Consider the following 23,707-nt stretch of genomic DNA (forward strand, 5'->3'; position numbering starts at 1 on the left):
TGGCTATTCATTTCAAATGCTAACAACTTTCTGTCCATATCATCTCAGACAAAAAAAAACATAAGTGCCATGTGCAAAGCTGAACAAAACCACTAAACTGTTAACAAGACCACAATAGAACATAGAACAGTACTGCAAGGGGATAATAACCTCTTGGTCATGTCTGTGTTGAACACGATGCCAAATTAAACTACTCCCTTTTGCATGCATGTAATCCATATCATTCCATTCCCTGCGTATTCATCTGCTCTTTAAAAGCCTCTTAAAAGCTATCTTTGTATTTGTCTACGCTGAATGACTATCTCCATATAACTAATAACCTCGAATCCAGGCAGCACCCTGGTAAAACTCCTGCAGGCTTTTCAAAGCTTTATTTAGGGGTAATCAGAACTACACATAACACTCCACAGGTGGTCTGATAAATATTTTAGAAAGGTTTCACATCACTTTCTGATTTTTATACTTAATACCCTGATTTATGAAGATAAGCATACCATATGCTTTCTTTATCGTTACCTTCTTGTACTATTGCTTTCAGGGAGTTATGGACTAGAATCCCAAGATCCCTCTGTACATCAATGCCGCTGAAGGCATTAAATGTGATATTTTACACTCCGTTTGATTTCCCAAAGTGCAACATCTTGCACTTGCTTAGATTAAACTTCATCTGCCATTTTTACCGTAGACTTTGACAGCTTCCCTCAGTCTGCAACCCCAGCAAACTTGGCATCATCTGCAGACTTATTAATCAATCCATCTACATCCAAGTCACAGACGTCCCAGCACTGGTCCTTGCAAATAAATAACACTTGTCACTAACCTCCAATCAGAATAACACCTTTCCACCACCAGTTATATTCTACATATCTGTTCTATCTTCTGCTGGCTATTGGAAGGCCTATAGCATAATCCCAGAGTGATTGCACCTTGCTTTTTTTTTTTGCACTACCCATATTGCCTCAGTAGATGAATGCTCCATTACAATGACAGGTCCTTACCTGTACATGAATATTAAAACTGCTCCGGCTCCTCCTCCGACCAAGGCCTTTGGGCCTGAAAATCACTATCTTAAAACAAGATATACTGTATGCTTGTAGTAACCCATGTCAATTTACATTTCATTATATGTCACAAAATAAAAGTGCTTCTTCTAAAATAGTAACCTTGTGGAAGTTTCCTCATTTGCTTAACTGTAACGAGCTCTTATGCAAATATACATTTCTAACTAGCACCATGATATAAAATGCTGAGAATAACTGAATGAGGACTTCCATTTCTTAAAAGTGTTATTTTTAAGATGTGAAGAACAACATTACAAACTAACAGATTTTTTAAAGAAACAAATTGATACCCTGAAAACAAATACATTAACTGTCACACATGCTGAGCTTGTCAAAAAAAAAACATGACTTAATGCTGCAAACCAATTGTTTGTATGTTATCCATTCAGTGTCTTGCAATGCCAAATAAACTCTGCAAAGTACAACATTAAGGGAGTTTTGTACATATTTTCTCAGACTACATGTGACCTTGAAGTGCCCTGGAAGAATGCCCAAACCACAGTTTGGAATCCATGTCCCCAACTGCAAAATAAGAAAAGGTCCACATGGCCATTTTTTGACCTCAAACAAGAGGAACCACTGAAATGGATTTTGAACGTCATTATTGTAACATGAAGGAAACTACTGTGGAGTTCTCATTTTCAGCCAATTAAGGCCATGTGGAAGTACTTAGAATTAAAGGTCTCACTAGGGAGACAATTCCATGCATTCAGTCTTGAGAAAGGCCCTCATCAAATAATGACCGTTTTGTTAATCTCATGATTACTGAATTGACATAACATTGTGGCAAGCAAGTTCTGTTTAACTATGTCGTAGGATATCCAAGGATATCACTTTGTTTAGTTCCCATAAAATCATGGGATTTTGTGGCCCAGGAATTAAATATAAAGCCACAATTCAATAAATAATAAATGTATCTGCTTCCCTATTAAATAAATTGTTTCCAATGTTATTTCTGAAAATACAATATTAAATATCTACCTTCCCATGGACTTGAGGTCCTCCCCAACATAGTAACCTAATTATGAAACCAAATCACTTTGTATAATTAACATTGTGCTTTTGCACACTTTAGGGATACAAGTGCAGTGTACCCTTGTCATTACTAGCAACTTTATAACGGATTTTGGTTATAGCAGACAAAATCTTGTAAAGGAGGTGGCGGTTCGTAATGGGGCCAAAGGGTCGATCGAGTTAGTTGTCTCACGGAGTGTCTCTCGTTTCAGTCTGTTTACCATACCCGTTTATTGTGCGTCTTATTTAGTATATGTTTATTGGCTGTTTTTCCAATACTGTACATATTTCCCCCACGCTCAGTCATAGTGGACAATTGGCATTCCTCTCCCACCCTCCCACCCTCCCACCCTCCCACCCCCCCCCCCCCCCAGGTCTGTTATAACAAGGGTTATCTGTAACATAGTTAACTGAAAAAAGCATTAGACAGCGTGGTGAAGGCATCTTTTGGCACATATGTTTTCAGTCAGAGAATGGAGTATAAAAGTTGAGACGTGTAGGAAAGATCTGCAGATGCTGGTTTCAATCGAAAGTAGACACAAAATGCTGAAGTAACTCAGCGGGTCAGGCAGCATCTCTGGAGAGAAGGAATGGGTGACGTTTCGGGTCGAGACCCTTCTTCAGGCTAAAGGTTGAGACGTTATGTTGAACATTCTTCAGGATGTCTGAAGAAGGGCCTTGACCCGAAACGTCACCCATTTTCTCTCTCCAGAGATGCTACCTGTTCCACTGAATTCCTCCAGCAATTCTATCGAGGTTGTTGGTGAAGCTGCACTTGGAGTATTGTATTCAGTTTTGCTCACCCTGGTCCAGGAAAGATGCCATTAAGCTGGAAAGTGCAGAGAAGATTTAAGAGGATTTTGCTAGGACACGAGGGAGAGGTTGAGCAGGCTACAACTTGGGGGCACAGGAGGCTGAAGGGTGATCTTGTACAGACTTTCAAAGAGTAAGGAAATCAAGTACTAGATGGCATAGGATTAAGGTGATAGGGCAAAGATTTAACAGGAACTTGAGGGGCTATTTTTTCACATAGATGGTGGTGGATAAATGGAATGAGCTGCCAGAGAAATTAGCTAAGGCAGGTACAATAATATAATTGAAAAGACATTTATACAGTACATGGATAGAACTTTCAGGGAACGATGTACTTCTTGGTTCACTCACCAGGGCCCTACTGTTTGGCCTATATTTCTCTCAACCTTTCCTAGGCATGTACGTCTATCTAAATAACTTAAACGTTGTAATTATACCCATCTCTAAAGCTTCCACTGACAGCTTGTTCCACATATTTACCATCCTCTGCGGAAAGCTGCCGCTCGGGTCCCTTTTAAGTTTTTCCTCCTCTCACAAATCTATACCCTCTTGTTTTAGACTCCACTGTTGTAGGGAAAAGACTGCAAACAACCATCTTATCTACACACCTCTCATGATTTTGCACATCTCTGAAGGTTTATCCTCTCGGCATCCAATGCTCCAGGGGAAAAGTCCATGTCTATCCAGCCTCTCCTTTTAAGTCAAGCTCTGCACTCATCCTAACATCCTTGCGATTCTTTTCTTGACCTACAGGACCCTACCATCCTGTTCTACAGGATCCTACCATCAACCGTGCTAGTCCTGCCACAGTTTAAGTTGGGGAAAATGCAACACTGTTCCAAACATCATTGGTAGGAAAGTTATTAGAAGGAATTCTAAGAGACCTGTAATTGGAAAGGCAAAGACTGATTAGAGAGAGTCAGAATGGCTTTGGGGTGGGAAATAGTGTCTGCCAACATTTTAGAAGAGATGAGAGTAGGATTGTTAGGATGTGGCTGCAGACATTGGCCTCGCTAAAATTCATGTAGACAATGATAGCACTCACTATTGAGGAGGGAACACAAGGATTTTAACCCAATGATAAATGAACAGTTGTATATTTCTTAGTACAGAATGCAACACGAGAAGTTGCAGGTTATGCAGCTCTTATGCATCCACTATCCTTGCCCTTCTAGGCAGTCTAGAAGGTGCAGTGGAGGCAAAATTGATGAGTTGCTGCAGCATATGCTGTAGACATTATAAATCATTCACATGGTGTTTATGTATATTGTCACAGCATTAATATCAAAAGCATTTATGCTATTATGATACCTTTCTTCTGTGGGCTTGATGTAGTACCTATGTTTTGCAACTCCTAGTTCCTCAACCTATTCAGGAAAACTTATGTCAAGCAACTCAACTTCTCACATTGCCAAACCTCAATTCAACAGCCATTGGGGGTGGACAATAAATGTTGGCACCGACATCGATGCTCATATCTCAGAAGTGAAGATAAAAACTATATTCCTGGTGAGGGCTCATTTTCATAAAAAATAGCCATTAGCTGTTAGCTGTGGATAGAATTGAGGAATTGTAAAGGTAAGAAGACACTAATTGTAAAGGTAAGAAGACACTAATGGGAGTTATCTACAGGCCCCCAAACAATAGCCTGGATACAGGCTGCAAGTTGCAGCAGATGTTAAAATTGGCACGTCGCAAAGGTAATGCCACTGTGGTTATGGGAGATTTCAATATGTAGGTAGGCTGGGAAAATCAAGTTGGTTCTGGACCCCAAGAAAGGGAGTTTGTAGAGTGCCTCCGAGATGGATTCTTAGAGCAGCTTGTACTAGAGCCAACCAGAGAGATGGCAATTCCGGATTTAGTGTTGTCCAATGAACCAGATTTAATAAGGGAACTCAAGGTAACGGAACCGCTAGGAGGGAGTGACCATAATATGATGTTTTAATCCGCAATTTGAGAGAGAGAAGATGTCAGTCGAACAAAGGGGACTATGAAGGCACGGGAGAGGAGCTGGCCAAGGTCTACTGGAAAAGGTTCCTAGCAGGAATGACGGTGGAACAGCAATGGCAGGAATTTCTGAGCAAAATCCAGAAGATGCAGGATCATTTCATTCCAAAGAGGAAGAAAGATTCTAAGGGGAGCAAGAGGCAACCGTGGCTGACAAGGGAAGTTAGGGATGGATAAAACTAAAAGAAATGTATAACATAGCAAAGAGTAGCATGAAGCCAGAGGATTGGGAAATTTCAAAGGCCAACAGAAGGTAACAAAAAGGGCAATACAGGTTGAAAAGATGAAGTACGAGGGTAAGCTGGCCAAGAATATAAAGAAGGATAGTAAAAGCCTCTTTAGGTATGTTAAGAGAAAAAGATTAGTAAAGACAAATGTGGGTCCCTTGAAGGCAGACACAGGTGAAATTATTAAGGGGAACAAGAAATGGCAGAAGAGTTGGTTATGTCTTCACTAAGGAAGACACAAACAATCTCCCAGATGTACTAGAGGACAGAGGATCTAGAGAGACAGAGGAACTGACAGAAATTTGCATTAGGCGAGAAATAGTATTGGGTAGACTGATGGGACTGAAGGCTGATAAATCCCCAGGACCTGATGGTCTGCATCCCAGGGTACTCAAGGAGGCGGCACTTGAAATCATGGACGCATTGGTGATCATTTTCCAATGTTCAATAGATTCAGGATCAGTTCGTGTGGATTGGAGGGTAGCTAATGTTATCCCACTTTTCAAGAAAGGAGCGAGAGAGAAAATTGGGAATTATAGACCAGTTAGCTTGATATTGGAGGTGGGGAAGATGCTGGATTCAATTATTAAAAAGGTAATAATGGCGCATTTGGATAGCGGTAAAAGGATTGGTCCAACTCAGCATGAATTTATGAAGGGGGAAATCCTGCTTGACTAATCTTCTGGAATTTTTTGAGGATGTGACAAATAAAATGGATGAAGGAGAGCCAGTGGATGTAGTGTATCTGGACTTTCAGAAAGTCTTTGATAAGGTCCCACAAAGGAGATTAGTGAGCAAAATTGGAGCACATGGTATTGGGGGTAGGGTATTGACATGGATAGAGAATTGGTTGGCAGACAGGAAACAAAGAGTAGGAATAAACAGATCCCTGTCAGAATGGCAGGCAGTGGCGAATGGAATGGCGCAAGGTTCGGTGCTGGGGCCGCAACTATTTACGATATATATTAATGATTTGGATGATGGAATTAAAAGTAACACTAGCAAATTTGCAGATGACACAAAGCTGGGTGGCAGTGTGAACCAAAGGTATTAGAGGAACAAGATGGACCACTCCGTTGAAATCGCCTATACTGACGTGTAGTACGCAAAGGAGTGTAACGTTCACCATTTTAGTAGGCAAAACCCGCCGTTCGCTTTGCCTCTCGCAGTGTAATCAATGTTTTGGGGGAACAGTGTGTGATGATACCATGAAAATGCAGAATATATCTCATCTATCAATTCACAGATTTCTTAATTTTTTCTTTTTAAATGTTTCTGCCTACTAAAATGGCACCATGACATACTATGGTTTTTAGGGTCGAGTGATCTATCTTGCTCCTCTAGTATCTTTGGTGTGAACTGCAAAGAGGATGCTAGGAAGTTGCAGGGTGACTTGAACAGATTGAGTGAGTGGGCAGATGCAGTGTAATGTCGATAACTGTGAGGTTATCCACATTGGCAGCAATAAAAGGAGGCAGATTTATTATCTCAAAGGTGTTAGATTATGAAAAAGGGAAGTGCAACGAGATCTGTTTGTCCTTGTACACCAGTCACTGAAAGTAAACAGGCAGTGAAGAAAGCTAATGGCATGTTGGCCTTCATTACGAGAGGATTTGAGTATAGGAGTAAAGAGGACTTTCTGCAGTTGGTCAGGCCCCTGGTGAGACCACATCTGGAGTATTGTGTGCAGATTTGGACTCCTAATTTGAGGAAGGACATCCTTGCTATCGAGGCAGTGCAGCAAAGGTTCATGAGGTTAATCCCCAGGATGGCGGGACTGTCATACGAGGAGATTGGGCTTGAATTCATTGGAATTTAGAAGGATAAGAGGGGATCTTATAGAAACGTATAATAATAATAATAATACATTTATTTTATATAGCGCTTTTCAGGATACTCAAAGACGCTTTACAGAGCAAACAAGACATAAAAACAAACAAACAAACAAAAGATTTGTATAAAATTATAAAAAGGACTGGACCAGGTAGATGCAGGAAAAAAAATCCCAATGTTGGGGGTGTCCAGAACCAAGGGCCACAGTCTAAGAATAAAGGGGAGGCCATTTAAAACTGCAATGAAAAAAAACTTTTTCACCCAGAGTTGTGAATTTGTGGAATTCTCTGCCACAGAAGGCAGTGGAGGCCAATTCACTGGATGAATTTAAGAGAGTTAGATAGGGCTCTATGGGCTGGTGGAATCAAGGGATATGGGGAGAAGGCAGGCACGGGTCACTGATTGTGAATGATCAGCCATGATCAAAATGAATGGCGGTGCTGGTTTGAAGGGCCATATGGCCTCCTCCTGCACCTATTTTCTATGTTTCTATGTTTACAAATACTTTGAATCATTCTTGACTTCTGAAAGCTTTTCTACAAACTGTGTCCTCGTCCTGTAACTAATTCATTAATCCATTTTGAAACTTTATAAATGTATGTTTCTCAAGACTCAAGGCTTTCTTCACATTGTCACCCACATCCATTGCATGGATTTTGTCTGCAGTAAGATATAATGCACACAGCAGTCATAACTAGAGATAGACACAAAAAGATGGAGTAAATCAGCAGGACTACCAACATCTCTGGAGAGAAAGAATGGGTGATGTTTCGGGTCGAGACCCTTCTTCAGACTGGTTAGAGATAAGGGAAACGAGAGATATAGGCGATGATGTAGAGATAAAGCACAATGAATGAACGATAGGCAAAAAAGTGGGTCTGTAATAGACATATGTCGATTGTCTATTTCCTGTGATGGAGACTGTGGGATCAAGAAAGGGGAGGGAGGTGTCAGAGATAGTCCAAGTAAATTTGAGTGCAGTATGGAAATTGGTGGTGATGTTGATGAAGTCCATGAGTTCTGCATTTGTGCAGGAGGTAGCACCGATGCAGTCGTCAATGTAATGGAGATAGAGTTCGGGGATAGGGCCAGTGTCATAACCAGATTGTCTTGTCCAGACTTCTGTGAACAATTAATAGCATTCTTAATCTGACCTTTCTGTCCTGGGCCTCCTCCATTGTCAGAGTGAGGTCCAATACAAATTGGAGGAACAGCACCTCATATTTTTCTTGGGTAGTTCACACCCCAGTGGTATGAACATTGACTTCTCTAACTTCAGAGAGCCCTTGCTTTCTTTCTCCATCCCCTTTCTCAGTTTCCTCACTAGTCTTACTGTCTCCGACTACATTCTATCTTTGTCCCACCCCTTCCCCTGACATCAGTCTGAAGGGTCTCGACCCGAAACATCACCCATTCCTTCTCTCCAGAGATACTGCCTGACCCACTGAGTTACTCCAGCATTTTGTGCCTACCAGTAGTATTCTGAGTCTCTACCTTTAGTAAAAAGATAGAAATTCTCACGCATTAATTTTTTTTTTTAAAGCAAGCCTCAAAAGGAAGTTAGGTGACAATATTTCCAACCTGCAACATTGCCATAAACCAGCTTCTGATGGGCTTCCTTGAAATGGATCATTTGCCAGTACAAGCTCAATCATGTTTCAGTATAATTGTTATTTTTTGACGGGTCAAAAAAAGTTGAATGCAAGTTAAATGGACTAAAGGATGTGCAAATCACCATTTAAATGGACTAAATGATGTGCAGGTCACCTTCTTCTTCTGTTGTATGTCTTTTAGACCTGCAGCTCCGTTGAGGCGAGCCAGATCAACATGTCATCGTCCAGGTCAATCAGACCTCGGTGGCCGGTATTTGGAGCAACTGGTGACTATGTGCTCCACTGTCTGTGTTGGGTCCCCACACTCGCAGAAGGCACTGTCCACGAGACCCCACCTCATCATCGCTACTCCATAGCGCCCGACGCCTGTCCTCAAGCGATTGAGGGTTATCCACTGCTTTCAGGGCAGGTCCTGGCCAGGGACGTCCATGGGTTCACCAATGTAGCCTAGATGGTTCCGCTGCCTTTCACTGGTCTCTCCATCTCGTCTTGACCCAGGTGGCCTTGGAAGTGTCAACCGGTGTTGTACAGAGCAGCTCGTGGGCTTGCATGGCAAAGGGGCGCCGTGACTTGAGGCGCACATGTCGTGGTGTCTCTGTGACGATCTGATGGAGAAGGTGGAAATCACTAGTCTGTGCCTTCTGCAAGTCACCAATTTATAAAGAACAAAAATATCTAGCAAATTCAAAACCATACAAAAATGTTGCTGGAGGATCGAAGTGTGGACATCACATGAAGAAAATGGTTTGGGCTATAATATCTTGCTGAAGGCACACTTATAGCTCAGCATAACACCATTAAACCTAATCTTAAAAATGACCAAGAAAATGGTTGGCAGCAGGAACGCGTGTAGCAGTGCAAGGGACAAGAACAAATTCTCTAACTTTACTGGGAGAAATAATTATACGAAAATTCAACATGATTTATTTATTTTTTTTAAATTGTAAGTGCCTTTCAATAAATTGGATCCTGTGAAGTGGACTGCATCAAAACAAATCTCATCTGAAAGTAGAGCTCGCCTTCCTTGAAGAACACATCAATCTAACCTAATGTTATTTTTGCTCTCATTCCAGAAAATCGCAAGCAAGCCATGCTGGAAGTGGGCACATATGAAAAAGTTTGCTTCGACCAAATTCAGGTTAACTCACTGGATACAGAGTTTAATTCTGCCGACTACAATGGCCATTGCTCAGTCACTCCCAATGTAATTGATGCATGAGGAATTTCAATGCAAATGCAATTGATTTAATTGTCAGTGGATTTTGATTGAACCCTGGATTTCCAAACAGATCAGACCATCACCCACCACTGCTGCTTGAGGATTCTTACAAAAAACTTCATTAGCATGACCTGTTACTTAAATTTCATCAACCAACATTGTTCCATTGATCAGAGAACAACATACAAATTTTAAATACCAGTCAGAACCAAGAGATTAAACATATTCATTTAATATTTGGTTCGAGGGAGTTCCTTAGGAATAGAATACACAGAAACCAGCCTTTCGGCCCAACCTGTCCAAACTCATACTTAATTTTGACCAACAACTTTCCAAGAGAAAGTAGACTTCCAAGTTGACAGTTAATATTGATTTGTAATTACCAAAAAGATATGTTGTTCATAAAAGTTCCCAATAATGTGTAAAGTTAATAATTTAAATGAAAGTTTTGAGGGAACTATCAACAGGTTTGCTGGGAACAAAGATGCTGTGAAATGGGGTGCAGACAAGAACAGCTTATTAAGCTGCAATGAGTGGAGACCATCTCTGACAGAATTAAAACCCTGAGGAAACCACTGGGGATAAGATGAAACAAAGTTATCTGGTCAGTGGGTGAAAGCGAGCAGTTAGTAAGAATATAGATTAAAAATATTGTAGTCAAGAAATGCAGAGCAGGCAGATATGGCCATTTATTTCAGGTTTCTGGCATCTGACCAGAAATGCAGTTGGAACATCAACTGGATGTATAGATAAGTGTTAGTGTGCAACAGGTGAAAGACATGTTCAACATGCTGCATTTCCAATTGAAGATTAAGTTGCTCTTTCACAAGACTTTGGTATGGTCTGAGTGAGAATATGGGAATATGGAGGTGTCTATTCACTAACTGTGACTTCAACCAGGAGTGTCAAAATACCTCAATGAGTGCAACTTCAACATCTTAAGAAACTTGGTACCAAACAGGAAATAGAGTGCTGGGGTGGTCCAGCAGCATTTCTGGAGAACATGAATAGGTGGCATTTAAGGTTGGGACCATTCTTCAGACTGAGCTGCCTGACCTGCAAAGTTACTCCAGTACTTTCTTTTGTATACCAACATCTGCAGTTCCTGGTTTCAACACCAAACAAGTTACAGTAGAAGGCATGATATGCATTCCATCCACTGTCAATGACAGTAGCAGCAGTTTGTACCATTTACATGATGCACTGCAGCAAATCACCAAGGCTCCTTCAACAGCACATTCCAAACCCATAACTACCATCAGCTGAAGGGCAGCAAAAGCATAGAAACACCACCATCTAGATATTCCCTTCGAAGCCACACATCATCCTGACTCGGAAATATATTACCATTCCTTTAGTGTCAGACATGAAATCCAGGGACTCTCCTAACAGAATGGTGGGCATACGCACGCTTCAAGGACAATAGCAGTTCAAGGCAGCTGACCACTACCTTCAAATTAGTAAGGAATGGGCAACTAAATGCTGGCTCAGCCTGCAAAACCAACATCTCTTCAACATCCCTAATAAACCAAAAGAATCAAGGAATTATCTCAGCATCATAAGAGACTTGGTCATTAAATGCCATCCTCGGGATCAAACAATTCCCTTTCAGTCCAGTTTTTAAATAGTTGACACGATCAAGCACTCACAGGCTCTGCCAGAGAATGGACAGTTGGTGTTTCTACAAGACAGATTCTAGATTCTTAAGAAGAGTCTCAACCTGAAACGTCACCCATTCCTTCTCTCCAGAGATGCTACCTGTCTAGCTGAGTTACTCCAGCATTGTGTCTATTCTAGATTCTCTAAGTTGCCCAAAATGCTCCTTCTCCATTGTGAGTGATCGAGGGTCAGGGACTGGAATATCACAGACGGGATGTCATATGGTTAAGTAGACTTTTAGGAAATACTTAATGGGTCCAGATCCCTTAATATTGATTTTCCTGTGGCAACGTTTCATTGCCAATGTTGTTTTGAGGGTCAGCCTAATGGAGGCGACAGGGCAAATTAGACTGCAGTCAAACCAGCAAGTAGCAGTACACGTTTTGGAGTGGATGACACAGACAACCTTATAGTTTTTTGCTCAGATGATACAATCTAAAATTCCTGGAAAGGAAGTGTTGCCATGCACTCTTGTGTTTATCATTCTGATGAAACAGTGTTAATTATAACAAGATCTTGCTCAAAGCATTTAAATTGTCTTCTCTACTTCCTTTTTGCTAATAGTTTGAGTGATCCTTTCTGCCTCTGGAACCAAGCTGCCCAGAGGATCAGTTTGTCCCTCTCCCTGGGAGGCAGTCAGCATTGCGTCTCATGACTAGAATGAAAGCCCACCTTGGAGACATCTGTAGCTTCCAGGGTTGGGGTACATGTCCTGTTCACTGGAGCATGCTGGTTGTGCAAGCTGGAAGGTCATAAGACATTCACTGAACACAAAGAATCAGTTAGTAATTTGTTATAAATACCCCATAAAGACTTTCATTTTCAGTTTATCCATTTTTCAGTCAGGGCAGCAATATCAATGTCAGAGTCAGACTTCTGTGACAGTGCAGTGATGTTCAGATCTGTGAGAGGGCCACAGGAGTCCTTGTATTTCAAATCCCCAACTTCATTCTGAGGGAAGTTGCCTATGCTCATTTCCGAGATGTCCATTGCACATTGGCTACCAGGAGGAATGACAGATTGAGGTCTTGGTCCAGTGGTTAGGGTGTCCAGGACAAGTAAAGACCTGCTGACATATGGATATTAACATCCCCACATAGATACGCATGCTCACAGGTATTCATCAGCAAGTATGCATGCATGTGCATACACAGGCTCAAGCATCATAGTTGGAAAGTCAAATATAGAAACAGAAAACTGCACTACAGTAAATGAAATAAAGGCTACTTTACTCGGCCCTGGGACTTTCCATCGCCCAGTGGGGGCTCAGGACTTTCATCGGCCTGCTCGGCTCAGCCCTGGGACTTTCCATCGCCCGGTGGGGGCTTCAAAAAGTTGGGAGCCTCGATCACCTCGTGGCACCACGGGAGAAGAATGAGGAGGAGATAAGACTTTTCTTTGCCTTCCATCACAGTGTGGGTATGCCTGGAGCAATCACTGTGATGGCTGTTTGTGTAAAAATTGTATCTGTGTGTCCTGTGCTTTTTGTTGTCTACTGCCGGACCCTGACGTGAGAGGACGCTGGCGTTGTTTATTCGCCGCTTTTCCGTTAGGATAGTTTGTCTGTTTGTTTTTATGTTGATTGTTTTTGTAAAGCGCTTTGAGCACCCGATAAGGCGCTATATAAAATAAATGCTTATTATTATTATTATTATTATTATTTAATACTGCACACAACTATAAGTACTTCTCTTCCCTCCAAAGTAAAAACAAAAATTGGCACTCACTTTTCCAGCTTAGAAGGTGAACAACTGACCTTCTCCCAGGGTCCCTGCCAATTTCACTCCAACAAGGCAGTCACTAACAAGCCACTACAGTGATCTACTGACCCATCTAAAATATATATTTTAAACTACAAACCAATGAGTTTTTCATATCTGTAAAGTCTGCGATATACATATCAGAGACCTTCAAATCCTTTGCTTCCAAAGTTGTCAGAATGAACTATGCTTACTATAAAGCACAAGATACACTTATTAAAAATAATACAAAATCCACACATTTTTAAATATGCAAGGTTGCAAATTCTCATTTAATGGAATAGTCTGAAAAGTTTTAAGGTAGAATTATGTAAAATAAAAACCAAGATTCTAAATCCAAGCAACAGACCTAAAATCCAAATCACTCTAAATAAATATAAGTCAGAGATTGAAGCCCTACACATTTACCGGTGACCTGTTGTTTATTCATATCACGTTATCAAGTACAAATGAAGAAAATGCTGCAAATGGAAGACAACTCTTCCCCTCTAATGAGGGCAACAAAGATACATGAAATGAATACAAATATTTTGTCCACGTACTGGAGTTGTAGCCATGATACAAAATCAATATATTGTAAAGGGACTGGCAGATTTCCCAACCTGAAACCCAAACTATGCATGCTTCAGCTAACTTTCCGAGGAGTGAGCGATTAGGCCCCTACAGCTTCGAATGGTCACAAAACCAGACACAAAACAAAAAAGACATTGAAATAAAGGTCAGAGATCATTCAGACACAAACGTGCAGGAATGAAACAGTAGATGAAAAATCTGTTTTACATAAATCCTCTAATCCAAATTGATGATTTAGATTAGAAAGATACAGCCTTACAACTAGTGTAATGTTGGAAGAGCACGAAACTCTTCGTGTCTTTGCGCAATCTTTGTGTCTCCCTCCAGAGTCCAACGTAAAATTTGTATGGGAAAATGGGCTGGGAAAAGATACATAAACTTAATTTGTTAAAGTTATCAACAATTTAAAAAAAAAGAAATACAAGCCGGACACTTCCATTGTGTGCGATTCGTCTTTGTATAGAGAGAAACAGAGAAAAAGCCTCCCCACCCCCGTTGGATTTAAAAGCATGAGAGCCACACACAAAGGAATGGAGCAGCCAAGCTGGGATCCATAGGCCGCCCACTAGCCTCTCGGACTATTGTGAAGAAGGTTCACACTCAACAAAAAGAAAAAATAAATAAAACACACAAAAAAACCCCAGAGTGATCGTGAAATAAATTGCAACAAAGCCAGGCGCTGCAAAAACCTAAAGTCTGATTACACTCGGGTATATATATATTTTTGCAGTGAACGTAACTTTCCCTCGCAGAGTAATGGAGATAGTATTACTCACTGCGCGACGCCTGTTCATTTAAACCCGAGCGGTATTAGTGTTGATAGTACTACTAATTGATGCTGTTGATAAACTGATGGCAGCTCCTGGCTCTCAGCGTCTGCCTCCTCTCACAAACCGGAGTTACCATGTGTTCCAGTGCCCGTCGCTAAGGGACGTCAGCGTCGGGTCATAGGTCAACACTGAGGTGCAAAATTAGCCCCCTTTCAAAAAGGCTTTCCTTCCAAATTTGAATGAAAAATCTTGCATTTGCTTCAGTTTGGTGATTTGAAATCTTTAAATCTTTCCGTTTATTGGGGGTTCTTTTTTCTATTTCTTTATGGCAGCGGGCTGCGTCATTTCCGCCTCGTTGATCGCCCGCGTGCCTTGGTGTCAATGGGTGGATTGGACTTGAAAGGTCTGGTTGTTCACGCTTGTTTGAAGTTAGTAAAGCTTTTCGTTCTTACTGGGGAATGTGGTTCAACATGATTATGAAAAATGTTTTAATTGTTTTTCAAATGTTTGTTTAACAACAAGTTTAATACTACATAACTGTCACACACTTTCTGTTCTTATCTCTGGCCTTTGTTCTAACCATCCGCCTGTCACAAACTCCTCTCACATGTGTCTACCTATTAGCTGTCACACTGTCTGCCTCTCTCCTTTTTCAGGTCTCTTCTCCCCCCCTCCATCCCCCCACACACACGCAATCAATGAATTTATGTCTCTACCTGAAACATCACTTCTCCACATTCTCCAGAAATGTTGCCTGGTCTGCTGAGTTACTCCAGTACTTTGTGTTCTTTTGTGAAGTTTAATACAAGTCTGTCCAATAAAAGCATGTTTTCTTAAAAAAGAAGGCTTCAAGTTTATTTAGCATATGATGGATGGTCACTGAACTGGTCAGTTTTTATATGTTGGTTTCTTTAACTAACAAAAACAAACTGAAACTGGATAGTTATGTGAAGAATCGGTGTAATATGGAAAATATGTACAATTTATTCAGCCAATGAATTCGTTTTTTTGTACATCATACTACATTGAAGGTAAATTGCAAGTTAATTGGTGGAAATATATGATGTGTTAATTGCAAGTACATTTTACACACAAGTCACATACATTGCAAGGATTTCTTCAGTGCCATTTTCATTTTGTATATCCTAAAATACTTCTTAGTCATAAATTGCTAACTATAATAAAGTATTTGTATCTTAGTTTTGTAACTGCTATTTAAAAGGGTGGTCATTTTCATAAACTTAACAACAAAACTACGATTTAGTTGTGATATTTTCAATACATTTTATCTGATGTTGAAAGGATGTCACTGATCCAATTATGTGTGTTAGATTGGTTTTGTACTACACTTGTATCCAATATTTCCAGACACCTTCAATGTCACCTCTTGCTGTGTAGTATATAATCCTGATGTAAAATGAGCTATGATTATGATCTAGATACTGTATTTGTGGAGAATTGTGACTTTTTTTTATCCAGGTAACAATTTGGGTAATTTGGGTATGATTGGCAAACCCAACTTTTATCAGGGACAGTTTCTTCCCAGATGTTATCAGGCAACTGAACCATCCTTCCAACAACTAGAGAGCAGTCCTGAGCTACTATCTACCTCATTGGAGACCTTTGGACTATCTTTGATCGGACTTTACTGGGCTTTAATCTTGCACTAAACATTATTCATGTTATTCCCTTTATCATGTATCTGTACACTGTGGATGGCTCGATTGTAATTGTGTATTGTCTTTCCACTGTCTGATTAGCATGCAACAAAATTTTCATTGTACCTCAGAATATATGACAATAAACTACACAAACTAACTAACTATTTCCCGAAGGTGACTGCGTAGATAGAGCTGTCTTACAGCTTGTGTTATTTGGTTTTGATTCTGACCTGTGGTGCTATCCAAGTGAAGTTTATACATTAGTGACATTACTGTGACTATGTGGCATACCCTCAACTGCTTTACCTTCCTCCAACCACCCAAAGAAATATGGGTTAATCGATTGATCTTGGTGGGTAAAAATAGAATCGGGGATGTAAATGGATACATCTCATACATGAGATGGTTTGAAGGGAAATAAATATATATTTTTTTAATCAAATGGCTTTCTGTCATGAGAAATATGAAATAATTGCTCTTGAGTGGCACTATTGAGCTACCTCTTGAACTGCTAGTAATCTATTAAGGGACTAGTTTGGGGTGTTGAGTAGGATTGAAACAAGAAGATAGCAAAAATACAACTTGTCAAGTCAGGATAGTGTGTGACTTGGAGAAGAACTATTCCCATGCTCCTGCTAAGCTTGGCTTTCTAAATAGTACTGGTCAAAAGAATGGTTGCCAAAAAATTAAGATTTTATGATGCCATTACAGTTTGCTTTTATAATGTGCTTTTTACTTAAGAAAATAGCCCAAGCACTTCATACTGGGCAGTGAGAAAGGCAAATGCTAAATCCGGAAAAGAAAATTAGCTGATTTAATACCACAGCTGGATTACTTTGCAGTAGGGTTCGGCCTGTTCTGATCCAAGTAAAAAAGCTTTCCTGAAATCGTTAAAATCCAAAATGAGCTCCTAAAGCTAGAATATGCTCAGATGGAAGATGAGGTGCTGTTCTTTGAGCTGATACTCTGCTGGAAATATTCAGCAGGTCAAAGTTCATCTGTGGGAAAATAAATAGCTGGCATTTCATGTCTGAGACCTTTGTCAGAACTGAAAAGGAGACAAAGGCTACAGGAGTTTGGGAGAGGAGGAGTTCTCTGATAAGGTGGAACCAGAGTGACCATGGGGTTAAGCAGCAAAGAGGTTAGCTGGTCAATACATGAATGGGAGCAATTAGAGAGTAAGAACATAAACAAAAGAATGTGAGAGTTGCAAAATACAGGGCAGGTGGATTTGTCTGGACATGTCCTCCACTTCCAGAGAAAAAAATAAAGTAAAACAAGGGGATTGTAAAAAACAAGATGAACTAATGGTTCATATCACAGATGGTTGATTGATTTAGACTAAGAAGACAAGTTACATGAAGTTATAGAATTCAGCATCAAGTCCCGATGTCACAATTAAAATTGTTGATAGCAGGAAGCTCAGGGACATCGTGTGGACTGAATGCAGGTGTTTTGCAAAGCAGGCACCTAATTTACGTTTGGTTTCTCCAACATAGATAAGACCATACTGTGAACTCTGAATGCCGTACACTAGAGTGGAAGAAGTGCAAGTGAATCGCTGGATTATCTGAATAGTCTGTTTAGTGCTTAACTAGTGGAAAGGGAAATCGGTGCCTGCCACTTTAATTTTTAATCCTATTCTGGCTCTGTCCTATCTTATCACCAGAACGGGTAATATAGAGAAAATGAATGAATGAATGAAAACAGGTTGAGAGGAGATGTAATCGAGATAGAGATTGATTATTCTCATTGATATTGACATTTGCCACGTTTTGCCTGCGAGAGCAATAGAAGTTAAGGAAGGGAAATTAAGAATCTGATATGGACTCAATGAAAGTGAGGACAGTGGAAATTAGCAGCAAAGGTAATGACACTGTTAAGTTCTGTACAATAGTGTCATTCTTGTACGGTCTACCACCGATTTTCCGGCACCCTTGGTTCCAGAGCCTTGCTGGATTATCCGTTTTGCCAGATCAATAGAGGTCATAGCCTGGAGGGAGGGAGCCCAAGATACTGACTCGTAAAGGCAGCCGCAGGAGTCGATAATGGGAACAGGTCAGAGTTCCAGAGCCCGGCCACAGGAGACAAATTCGATCCACCGACCAACCATGGAAGTCCTGATGAGGTCGAGGTTGAGCACCTCACCCGGTCTAGGTGCCACATTTTCGGGTGTATTCCAGGGGAGATTTCAAGTGTGCTCTTGTAATTTTGTCTGGATTAAAGAAGGTGCTGGACCATCAGTTGCCAGAAAATCGGTGGTCAACCTGTACTGGTAAAAGGGTTGAGAGAAGGAGCGTGAACTGAAAAGAGGATCCATGTATTCCATGAAGGGACTGGCATATTGGGGTTCTCAAACTGCCTTCATTCATTTATTAACTAGAAGGGTCCATAAATATTGGCTCATCTGGTCAATCATGGCCTCTTTCTCAGACATTTCTGCGGTTTTTGCCATCCTTTCCCCTCTCTGCAATATTTGTTTTCTCACTTTTCCAATTCTGACGAAGGGTCGTTGGCCTGAAACATTAACTTTGTTTTTCTATCTGCAGGCGCTGGCTGGTTTTCATATTTCATATTTCAAGCATTTGTTGTTGCCTTGCAACCTTTTTAAAAAACAATACCCTTCAGTGTAATGAGAACATTAAAACTAGTGATATGGAAACCTGCAATGTCCATTGAAATAGTATTAAACTCAGTTCATAACTGAATCGATATCAGTAGGGTTTGTGGTATAAAGCCCTACTGTAACCTTTTACAGATTGAGATACATTAAAGTCAAAGACAAAGCTTTTTGAAAGGACTATTCTGGATATGCCAAAAATTCCGCAATAGTCTGTGAAATGCCACTGTGACTTTCCCAAGAGTTTAATGGCTTTCATGCCTTCTGAACAATATCTCAATGTTAATCACAGCCTTTCAAAACCTCAGGATTTCCCAAAGAACATTATAGCCACATTTGCAATGTGGAAAACCCAGCAGCTGGTTCACAAGCTGCATGCTTCCATAAATAGAAGTTATAATGACCATTTAATTTGTCACATTGATTTAGATGGAGAGATAAATATTAGCTGGTAGACCAGCGATAACTCCCCTGTTCTTTGGAAAAATATGTTTTCTTTCACAGCCACCTTGGACAGCAGACAAGATTTCAGTTTAAAATATGATTTGAAAATCAGTATCTTCAACTCATCGATCAATCTCAGAACTGCAGAGGAGTCTCATCTTATTATTTTGTTCGTGTCACTGGGGTAGGATTTGAAGCCACAATACTTCTGCTATATACTGTCACCAAATACCATTTGGGATCATTCAAACCAGGAACAGTAGTGTTAGAAATGAAATAGATAATCCTGTATTAAACCTTTCCATATTTCAAGATTCTAGTAATATTTCAATATTCTAGTAATTAAGCCTATCTTTGCATTGGGTAACAAATTAGGAAGTTACATGTCTGTGTAAATTTTGCAAATCTAAACTTATTTGTAACAGATACTTCATCTTGGGTTTGAAACTACTTGTTTTCACTGTTGGTTTTTCAGGGGATTTGATTGGGGAAGAGGAACCCAGGGTAGTAATATATAGATGACAATGAGACAAAAATCAAAAGTGGCTTGAACTTTGAAAGAGTAATGTAGCAAATACAAATATAGTTGATATAATTCAGTTTCTCCAGAGATGCTCCAGCATTTTGTGTCTATCTTCAGAATCTATAACGTGTTAGTCAGACTGGCCATGTCCTAGTTTGAGAAAGGGAGAAAAATATAAATGTCTTGGGACACAAGCATGGATGGGTTGGTTAGAAAGTTTGCAGATGGCACTAAAATTGCTGGGACTGAGGAGACCCAATAGAAGTATATAAAATTATGAGAGGCATAGATAGGGTAGACATTCAGAACCTTTTTACCCTGGATGGAAATATCAAAAAACTAGATGGCATTGCATTAAGGTGAAAGGGACAATGTTTACAGAAGTGCGGGCCATTTTTTTAAACACAGAGCATGGTGAGTGCCTGGATTGTGCTGTCAGTGGTGGTGGTGATAGAGGAGGCAAATATGATAGTGGCATTTAAGAAGCTTTTAGCAAAATACGAGGATATGCAGGCAATGGAGGGATATCAATCATGTGCAGGCAGATAAGAGTTGGTCTTAGTATCGGGTTAGGCACAGATATTGTTGGCTGACATTGTTCCTGTGCTTTACTGTTCTATGTTCTAAAACTGCAAATGCCGTAAATCTATATATATCTATCTACATACTAAAACTTTCGTTTGTTTGTTTGTTTGTTCCTGGACTACAGCCAAAACGGTACACAATAGCACGACAATTTTAGGCCCATCTTACTCACCGTCGTCCCTTTGGTGCTGATGGAAGAAGTTTCATTGAAATCGGTGTCATATTTTTAAAGTTATTCACATTTCAAAGTTTAAATTTATCTCCTAGGGAGGGGGGAGGGAGGCAGAGGGAGGGAGGATAAGGGGGTTTGAGGGGGATGGAGTGGGGGGAGGGGAGGGAGAGGGAGGAGGGGGGAGAGGGAGGAGGGGGGAGAGGGAGGAGGGGGGAGAGGGGTGTGGGGGAGGAGAGGGTGCTGCACCAATGCAGGAGAGATTTGGGCCACTTGGTCTAGTATATTACTAAAACTCTCATCTTGTTTGTTCCGCATTTCCTGTATTTTTGTTCCCCCGTTTGTTTGCCCATATGTTTCTTTGTGCGGTTTTCATCTGGAAAAAAAATGGTACACGATAGCGTGACAATTTTAGGCCCCTCCCCCTACTCACCATTCCCCTATGGTCTGAATAAATCGACTTTTGTTACTTTTTAAAAACAATTTACCTAATAAACTTTAATAAATGCTCACCCCACCCCCCCACGGGAGGACCAGCGGGAGGACCAGCGGGAGGACCAGCGGGAGGACTGGCGCCCGTCCCGGCATGCCCCACGCCTGACCTTCCTCCCAAGGTGCAGCACGGTGGCAAGATGGCCATCGCCGCCGTTCGCTGCCGACAGCTGCAGGAGACGTTTCGGGTCCACGACTCGCTTTGCCCGCAGCACTGGCCACACAGGGCAGAGGTGAGTGGCTCCCTCTCCCGTTCCCTGTCCCCCCTCGCCCACCCATGGCCCCAGAGATCACTCCCCGGACCCGTTGGGCCCAAACCTCTCCTGCATTGGTCCAGCACCCTCTCCTCCCTCACTTCCCCCCTCCCCCCCCAATCCCCGCTCCCCCTCCCCCCCACTCACTGACTCACCCACTCCATCCTTCCTCAACCCCTCTTATTCCCACCACCTCCCTCAGCTGCACCCGCAGGACCGCCCGCAGCAGTGATTTGCACCCAAAGGGTGCACACCCGTCTAGTCTAAAATAAAAACAGAAAATGCTGGAACCAGTCAATAGATTAGGCACTGTCAGTTGAAAGAGAAATCTAAAATAGAAATGCTGGAACTGCATGCTAGATATTTTCACTGCTGCAGTGAGGATTTCATATTTTCAGCTGCTTTTTTTCTTTTGCCTCTCACTCATCTCCCTCATCTGCAACCTACAAATTTTTGTTATTTTGTCTCAGAAACCATCACAATTGATGTTTAGATTTCCATCCTATCACACATTCTTCATGTCCTTTTTATTCTCTCTTTCTTTGCAGCTTAGATACTTGTTTTCCAAAAAAAGGACACAAAGTGCTGGAGTAACTGAGCAAGTCAGGCAGCATCTCTAGAGAACATGATTTGGTGACATTTCGGGTTGGGACCCTTCTTCAGTCTGATAGTGTTCCAATTTGGTTGAGATGTTAAATCTGTTTCTCAATCAAAAAATAGTGGCTGATCTGTATTTCCAGAATGTCATGCTTTTTATCTTTCAATTCCTTCTGCAGTGGACATTGTTAAGAACTCATTAAACGCCAAGCATTATTCTTACCAACTTAATGATTGACTAATTTCTAAATGCTGAATTCTGCCAAACATTGATAATAACTGCAGGAAATACTTAAACAAAACAAAAATTAGATATCAAATTGTTCAGACCATGGATATATAATGTTTCAACGAAAGAAAAGTTGCTGCAGACATTTTAACGCATAATGATCCTTCTTGAGTTCACTATAATAGGATGACCATTCCAGGCCTTATGCTGCATGTGACGGCCCAAGGGATTTATAATGTTTTATTATGAAATATTTGTTACTAATCCCTTGGGATTTAATTTGTACTGAAGTCAGGGACTAAAGGAGTGGCACAAGCTGGAAAGTTTCAAGATGCATTATCTCTGTCATTAACTTTGCCCCAGCTGCAGTATTTCTCTGAATTTGTCTGCTTTGGCTGCTTTTCAAAGTCTACCGTACACGACATGCGGTCCCATGTGAATTCTGCAAATCAAACCTTGCATATCGGGCCTTGGCCAAATCCCTGGATTCCTCACTTTTTTTTGAGGGAGGACTGCGATACCATTCCAAGTCCCACAATCAAACTGACGTGGGCATCAAGGGAGTGCGTAGAGAAGGTGGATGTTAGTAGATTTGTAGGTTGCAGATGAGGGAGTCATGTTGTAAGGAAAATATTAAAAAGTACTCTGCTTCTACTTTTCACAAATTGCATTTTATTTCCGGGCACACAGGTAATCAATGTACCTGTGAATTCTTACTTCATACTTTTAAAAATGAATAAACATATTTGTGATGTAACAAAAGACTACCATTTTTGCTTTAATCCACATCAAGTATGTAGATACTAATGGAAAGGCTAGCATTTGTTCCTCAATATAAAACATGATGCCTCTTTTTTTTAAATGATATGCTGCTATTTTTTGTAGTGATTTGGTACAACTGAGTTGCTTATTAGGCCATTGGAGAGCAATTTACAATTAATCATGTGTAGGAAGGAATTGCAGATGCTGGTTTATACCGAAGATAGACACAAAATGCTGGAGTAACTCAGCGGGACAGGCAGCATCTCTGAATAGAAGGAATGGGTGACATTTTGGGTCAAGACCCTTCTTTAGACTGACTTCAGCCTGGAGAAGAGTCTCAACCCGAAAGTCACTCATTCCTTCCATCCAGAGATGCTGCCTGTCCCACTGAGCTGCAATTAATCATGTCAGTCTGAGTCGGAGTTGTATAAAGTTAAGCAATGTAAGAATATTAGGTTTCATTCCCCTAAATGAACAAACGAATGTGAATACAAGCACCAAATTTTGTTATATATTATCTAAGTGTGTTTCCACCTTGATTCGGAGATGTTAAGTCTGTTTCTCACTTTATACACACTGCTTGACTTGTATTTCTTGAATTTCATGTTTTTATTTTTGAATTCCTTTTTCTCTTTTATAAGTCTACTCTCTGCAGTGGATTTTTGAGGTTAAGAACTCATTGAGTACCAAGCATTATCGTTTGTTCTTACCAACTTAGTGCCTGACTAATTTTTAAATGCTGAATTCTGCCAAAAAGTGATAATGCTCCAGAAAATACCTGAACAAGCTTGTTATGCAGCTGCAAATATGAATTTCATTGTT

The 23,707-nt window shown here is 40.7% G+C and overlaps 1 protein-coding gene across 3 annotated transcripts in view; it reads right to left on the bottom strand.

Moving 5' to 3' along the window:
- The window catches only part of LOC144592694 (protein tyrosine phosphatase type IVA 3-like), a 179,278-nt gene that overhangs the window by 66,406 nt on the left and 89,165 nt on the right, over positions 1–23,707 (bottom strand). The window contains exon 1 of one of the 3 annotated variants that reach the window (XM_078397549.1): positions 20,555–20,612. The exons of 1 other annotated variant lie outside the window; for it this stretch is intronic. The gene's annotated coding sequence lies outside the window, so the exon portion shown is untranslated. Of the gene's footprint in view, positions 1–14,555; positions 14,679–20,554; positions 20,613–23,707 lie in introns of those variants that run through there. One more of the 3 variants, XM_078397547.1, reaches the window with a different exon arrangement.

Source organism: Rhinoraja longicauda, chromosome 4 (assembly GCF_053455715.1).
Source record: "Rhinoraja longicauda isolate Sanriku21f chromosome 4, sRhiLon1.1, whole genome shotgun sequence".
NCBI lineage: Eukaryota > Metazoa > Chordata > Chondrichthyes > Rajiformes > Arhynchobatidae > Rhinoraja > Rhinoraja longicauda.